Raw genomic sequence first — 7,387 nt, forward strand, 5'->3', positions numbered from 1 at the left:
TCTCCAGTGGACAAATATGATTTTAGGGACATTATAAAACAAGAACAAATCACAGGCTATGACCTCTGTTTCACTCCTTAATGTCACCTTAAATTATTTTTTTCAATTGTATATATTTTCATGTATAAGGTTATTTACAAACAGGGAAATGTGTTGTTTTTTAATTCAATAAATGATTATTTCCACAATAGAACTACTTCACAACTCAAAGTATAACAATTTGGCTCCAGACACACTCTTTCACACTCAAAGACTTAAAAGATGCAATCTTTCAAAACTTTACATTTTTTTTTGTTCGCCGTCAATAAAAGTGATTTCATCGCATATTCAGTTATTAATTTGTAAAGGGTCTATGCCAGTGGACCAAATGTAGCAAAGGAAAGGATGCAGAGGAGTGGTTTAGAGGTTTTTACTGTGTCAAAGGAAGCACGTCTGAGGGTTTTCTAAGAGTAGGGAGAGCTAGAGGGTGAATGGTGGGTTAACTGGTGAGAAGCCAGAGACAGCAAAAGCAGAGGAATCCAAGTTGTTAGGCTCGTTGTGTTGTGCAGCATACTGATCCAGAGAGGAATACAGGAATCAGAAGAGGAGCCAGACCAAGGGAAATGAATCTTGGAAAAAAATATTTGGTAAAACTCATACAGGTAAACATGTAGAATTACTGTAGCTTACACATGACTGTTGTTTGTAGAAAAGGGGGGGGGGGGGGGGTCTGGACCACCTGCTTCTCAACTTGATAAGAAAATGAGTTAGCGCTTAGGAGCATATGACATCTGACCTCGTTAAATGATTCACTCTTTACTTAAATGAGGTTTGAGATGGAGTTGAGACATTTTAAAAGAGTTTGATTTCAAGCGATCGCTGCAATATGTTCCCCTTCTCATTTGCTTGATTCACATCAACAGATATGTTGCTACACCTCAGCAAACATCAGACAGAGAAAAACAAATAATGCTGAATATCTAACGCAGAACACCTGACAATGATAGATACCCTGGATGCTTTCATTTCATCTTTCTTTCATACAGTCACCCGCTTTGATGCTTCATGAACCTGGGCTAACCTTTCTGTGCTGGAAAAAGTTTCCACCTCCTTGTTGTTGGCTGACAATATAACACACACACACACACACGCACACACACACACACACACACACACACACACACAAACCCGGGGCTGACGAAAGCAACATTGTAGGGATTTATGCAGAGCTTTGATCTTCTATGGAGGATTTGATGGCAGAGCCGGCTACAATCCAGGAGAGCTGTCTTTTGAACAAAAGAGCAATACTGTATGTATCACACATTATGAGGTGACGTCAAATAATGTGATGTGGTTGAACATGATCAAATAGCAATGCACCAAAGTATCAGCGTTCAGAACGGCAGATACCTGTTGAATCAAGTGCCAGATTTTTAAAGACGAAAGAGGAATATCATGACCCTATTTAGCGTTTATGAAACTGAACTCTGAAACTGAAATCTTTTTTATTGATTGTCGGCTGTAGATACAGACAGAAACTGAGATGTCTGGAATCAGGCTAAAAGGTACTTATTCAGAGAGGATATCAGACAGTGGCCTAGTTTTGATCTCAATGCAAAGCAAATCTTTTGAAAGTTTTCAAAAAAGAGGGGAAAAAATTGAATTACCTGCATATCCATCAACTTGTTGGAGCCAATAAACCGCGTTAGTTTTGTCAAAACATGTTTGTAAAGGCAGCGTATCACAACATGGCCTTAATAACATGTAGAGGATGGCCAGATTACAAACAGAGAAACAAAACAACAAGTTGCCTTGGTACTGTATACATGATTATGCAAATTATTTTCACGTTCCGCATGCATCTGTTGTTGTTGTTATGCAAGCCATGTAACTGCGTGAAGAACACTGTCAGTGGGAGCAGCCGTCACTTGAGTTCAACGTTCATCACATCAGAACATATTCTGCAAATACGTTTCCATTTCCCAGTTTGGAATTTTAGGAATTTTCTTTTTTAATTTTAGGTTTTCCATCTTCCTTTTCCAATGAAATATTTCAAAATGCGCATAAAAACAGAGCGATGTAAACTTGGTAAACATCTACTACTAAGGAAGTAACAATACTGCCGGCATGTGTCTGTCTGTCTGTTTGTTTCTTTGCAGGATTTTGGTAAATTCCCAAACTGCCTCAACTGGCTTCTTTTCAATTCATAGGAGCTGCAGCTTTACTCCGAGTTCCTCAATGATCAAATTCTCACCCTACTCCTAAGGGAGGTGTCAGCCACCCTCCTGAGGAAACCCTTTTCAGCTGCTTGTACTCGCCACCTCATTCTTTCGGTCATGACCATATTTCATAGGTGAGGGTGGGAACACACTGCAGAAATACATAACAAGCCACTTTTCACTAAACTCAGTGTACACATTACTATGAATTTCACAATAAAATAAATGTTACGGAAGATTACCTGTTTTGAACTTTGATCCACTTTGAAAAGTTGGCTGCCCTGATACAGCCACAAACTCTGTTCAAGCTTTAAAATACTTACAAGTTAATCTTTTCATTTAGCTTTTTTTTTTTTTTTTCCATCACTGTATCATGTGTGAAGTAGGGTTATTCAACACCAGAAAAAAAATTGCTACGGTTACAGAGATTTACCTCCATAAGCACACAGAGATACCAAATGTAGCCTCGAGCGTCTACTCTCCCACACTATTTAAACATTTGACTCAGCGGAGGGTTCCATATTTTGGATTAAAACTTGATTTGCTAGGTAAACCACCATTAAGCTCTCATTCAGCTGCAGGCTGAGTTCCTCCTCACCTTCCAAATTATTCAACCTGTTAAAATACCCCCAAAAAATCAAGCTTCATTTTGAAGGCAGCCATATTTATAATTACAAATGTTTAAAAATTGAGATGTTTAGTACCTTTAAAGCAACATTTTAAGGTTCTGAGTGTAGTTCCATCGCCAAAAAAAGTCTGTGGCTTACAGGCTTACACAGGTATTTTATTACTGACACAAATGATATACATTTCTTATGCAATTTAAGTTGTAAGTAATCACAATTTTTTTTCATGGTCTCCCACGTTCTCATATAGACCATTGATTTTGAAACCAATTCCCTCTTGGGTCTTTATTTTCTTCCTTTGTATTCTTCCCCCTTTTTTGTGTCTATTGTGTCCTTTGTGTACATCTAAAAGTTTGCCCTGAAGCAGTTCCAGCAGAATGTACAGCAGCACATCACGCCTCCTCACTGTTAACATGCTGTTAACAAGAGTAAGGGTTAGCTCCTGAAAAGCCTGGCTTTCATTAAACATGAGAGTCCCGAGGTTGTTGGAGTCTCTCCTGATAGTTAGAGGATCGGAGACCAAAATTTAAGAGGCGCAGTTTAAGATAGTTAGATTGGCCTTTTTGTTAGGCAAAAAAAAAATTATGTTAAAAGTGAGGAGAATGATCATTAAAATAAAAGAAACATTCTGAACAAAAACTTGTATTTCCCCTTGGTAAAAAAAAAACAAACAAAAAAAAAAACCAAGTTTAAACATTCCTCCCACACTCTGCAGAAAAATGATCCAGCACGTGTCCTGATAGCACATGCAGCAATAAAACAAATAGACCAACAATGCACGTATCAATTCCATGAATCAGAACAAATTCATCCCTTCATTTAATTACAAGGCTGATAAATTGATAAAGGATGATAAAATTTAATGCATGTGCAAAACTCTGGTCTATTATTGTGGGGAAATGATAAAAATGCATGTGATTTTGGAGGAAAATAATAAAATAAAATAATAAAAAAGTAAATAGAATAACGGGACAGGAAGTCACAGTTGTAACAGGAACAATCGATCTGCCGCAAGTCCTTGACAACAGAATTCTTGAAGTATATGGCCAGTGGTGCAGAGATGCCTGACCTGTCCAGGCCGATTTATTCTTCAAAAGCTACAGGCTAACTGGAGACCTGGCATACATAAGCTGTCTTGTTAAATTGGATGCACAGAGAGACAGAGAATAGACTCACTATTGTCAGGTTAGACCATATTAAACTGCATCTTTGCTCTTTTGCAGGGGGCCCAAAAATGCCCTATAAACTTTAAAAAATCTGCTGTAATCCCTCTCAAAAATACATAAAGAATCATCTTGCTCCTGAGCAAGATTAAGACACACAGCAGGTCTGCCACTGACACCACCATGCCACCTATTATTATTTGTATTTTTACAAAAGTTATATGAATGAAGTAAGTTATTTTATTGTAACAGTCCAGAAGGGGCGACACGGTGGTGCAGTGGTCAGCACTGTTGCCTCACAGCAAGAAGGTTCTGGGTTCGAGCCCAAGCTCGGGAACAGGATCTTTCTGTGTGGAGTCTCCATGTTCTCCCTGTTCCTGTGTGGGTTCTCTCTGGTACTCCAGCTTCCTCCCACGGTCCAAAGACATCAAGAGGGGACGAGGCTGATTGATACTCTAAATTGACTGTAGGTGTGGCTGTGAGTGTGAATGGTTGTCTGTCTCTATGTGTTGGTCCTGTGATGGACTGGTGACCTGTTCAGGGTGAACCCTGCCTCTTGCCGGAAAGCCGCTGGGATAGGCTCCAGGCCCCTGCGACCATTAACAGGATAAGCGGAAAAAAGTAGATGGATGGATGAATCCCAGATCTACATCCTGATCGCCTACAGAATGTTATCACTTGTTCCTTGTAATAATACCTTCAGCCACAAAATTTTAGGTAAAATCTATGGATTAGCTTTTGGGATATCTTGCTTCAAAACTAAAACAAATCCAGAGCAACAGGCAAACAAACATATCTTCTGAGCACGTCATCTCCCTGAAAGTAAAAATTCAACAAAAAAATCTCTTTCTCCTGAGAAAAAGCCTTTCAAAGAGCAGAAAGACCAACTGCAGACAGAGCAGAGGTTATGTTATTGGCTAAAGCTACCTAGCTTCGGTACATGAGTGCAACAGTTCTGTGATATCATCAGACAGTGACACTAACATCTGTATTTAATATGGATGATTCCCTCATGGGATTATTTTACAGTTTTAGTGATTAAACTGGCCCTCCATAGCTGTCCAGATTGATTCTTGGTGAATGAAGAACATTGATCTGGTTTAGTTCCAAAAAAACTTGATTGCATTTCCAAGGATGAAAACAGTGATGTAAATGCCTCATATGTACCAGCTCTCTGCTGCTCCAGTTCTTATTTTCTATCGAGCAAGCAGCTGGTTGGTAATATTTCGCCCTCAACTGGTTGTCTGTCTCTATGTGTTGGCCCTGTGATGGACTGGTGACCTGTCCAGGGTGAACCCTGCTTCTCACCTGAAGGTTGCTGGGATAGGCTCCACCCCCCCACCCCCCCCACCCCCCTCAGCAACCCTTAACAGGATAGGCGGTAGAAAATGAATGGATGGATCCAGAAAATGATAAAAGCTATTTTTTTTTAAAAAAAACATCTTAATAACAATCTTAATGAAACACATCTTTTTTTTGGGGGGGGGGGGGTATGTCCTTTTTTGGATATTTGGTCCTGTTTTGTACATGCACAACAGGATGACAATAATACTCCGTACTAGCTCATTTATTACGCCTCATCCTCAGGGGAACATTAAATTCTAATGTCCAACTAACTTCTTAAGGTCATGTCAAAAATTTCCATTTTCAAGCTTGCATTTAATCAGTAACATTTGGTGTGTGACACACAAAATGTCAGTCCAGCTTGGAACAGTGTCATTTTGTGGTAAATCAAACGTTTGTTATGTCAGGCATACTTCCTGTAACCGCTCGGTGGCGCTATGACTTAAATTCATCTCTCATCAAAACAAAAGTCTGGAAAATAGTTGAATACGAGGAGTCAAGGTGTTCTGCTGCAAAATATCGTCACTGCAGCGCACACAAACACACATACACACACACACACACAAACACACATATATCATTATTCTAAGACCATCCTCATATTTCAACTCCCTCTTTTTTATCGAAGTACTAAAATATAAAATTCTCACTTGATACTTTTCACATTAATCTCTTAATGAATGTGATTGATTTAATTCCCTTCTGTGTGGAGTGAGTGTTATTATACTTCTATCTATTCTCACGTACCCATCACACGAAATCCAGAGTGATAGCTGACTGAACATTATCATTGGTCTAAGTGGAGAATATATTGAACCTAAATTACAAGATGTAGGTCTAATTGTATTAACAGAGAAACTTTCTGCTGAGTGTATCATTTTTAATGTGTTTTTATTGAGTCAGTGGTTTCTTCAAGTAGGAAAGTAAATATTTGAACATTGAATGTTATATTGGTGCATGTAGAGGAGATTCAGATTCAGATTCAGATTCAGATTCAGAAAACTTTATTTATCCCCGAGGGGCGATTAATTACACAACTCAAAGCCTGATACAACTATCACAAGCCGTCACAATTATTACAGATTGAAAGTAATAATGCTACACTTCAGAAATTTAACAACAGCACATATACATTTGTTGTGTATGTATGCTAAACTTGAGCAGTCCGTTGACCCAATGGAGGCAAGTGAGAGTGAGGCGTCGCAGCCGGGCCGCGCCACCAAGCCCGGGCGGGGCAGGCTGCAGCCAACAGGTGCTGCCACCCCAAGGGAGGTGGAGAGGGCAGAGGCCCTCTTGGGTCAGGAACACAAGAAAAAGGAGTGAGTGGTTGAAGGAACCCCTTCAGACATTAAAGCTCAATTGTTCTTTTACCTTGGGGGTCTGAATTTCATCTGTTTTTGATTTCTTAGAGTGGCTGTCAGAGAAATCCATATTTCATCATCAATGATTCCCACCCACATTTTGGTAAGTCATCTATTTACAGTTGAATATAGTTTAATTTTACAAAGGAAATGAATTTGACATGTTTGAGCGTTCCTTGCGTCTTCACATTTCTGTCCTCTTTGTGCAGCCATTTGGACCTTGAGGACACAACCAGTCACTGAAGCCATGTGACTTCGGCCATGTTGTACCAGAACTTCAACCTTATAAGGGCTTATTAATATTGATATGAATTATTCTTCTTTTCTTATTCTTTTTTTATTTATACAGCGCCAGATCACAACAAAAGTTATCTCATGACACTTTACAGGTAGAGCAGGTCTAGCGCCACACTCCTTCAATGAATCTACACCCAACAATTCTCCATCATCAAACACATCCTGCAACAGCGGCGACGAAAACCTTCCTTTTAACAGGCAGGAACGTCAAGCAGATCCAGGCTCAATGGGGACGGCCTTCTGCTTTGACCGGTTGGGGGGAAAGAGAGCAGGAGAGCGGAGCAGAGACAAAGACAGATAATGGAGGAAGACAGATATGCAGAAGGAAAGAGTGGGACAGAGATAAAGAGAGAGAGAAAGGGAAGAGACTGATGGACAGACGGGGACGTGAGCAGGTG

General features: G+C 39.7%; 1 long non-coding RNA gene across 1 annotated transcript; it reads left to right on the forward strand.

Annotated features, from left to right (window-relative positions):
- Positions 1-442: 442 nt before the first annotated feature.
- Positions 443-6,951, forward strand: LOC147260316 (uncharacterized). Its single transcript, XR_015116282.1, has 4 exons — positions 443-641; positions 6,496-6,650; positions 6,741-6,795; positions 6,902-6,951. It is a non-coding gene; the product is annotated as an uncharacterized LOC147260316 (long non-coding RNA).
- The last annotated feature ends 436 nt before the right edge of the window (positions 6,952-7,387 follow it).

The sequence above is a fragment of the Aulostomus chinensis genome, chromosome 6 (genome assembly GCF_037954235.1).
Source record: "Aulostomus chinensis isolate RoL2024-O1b breed Wild chromosome 6, RoL_Achi_v1.0, whole genome shotgun sequence".
Lineage (NCBI taxonomy): Eukaryota > Metazoa > Chordata > Actinopteri > Syngnathiformes > Aulostomidae > Aulostomus > Aulostomus chinensis.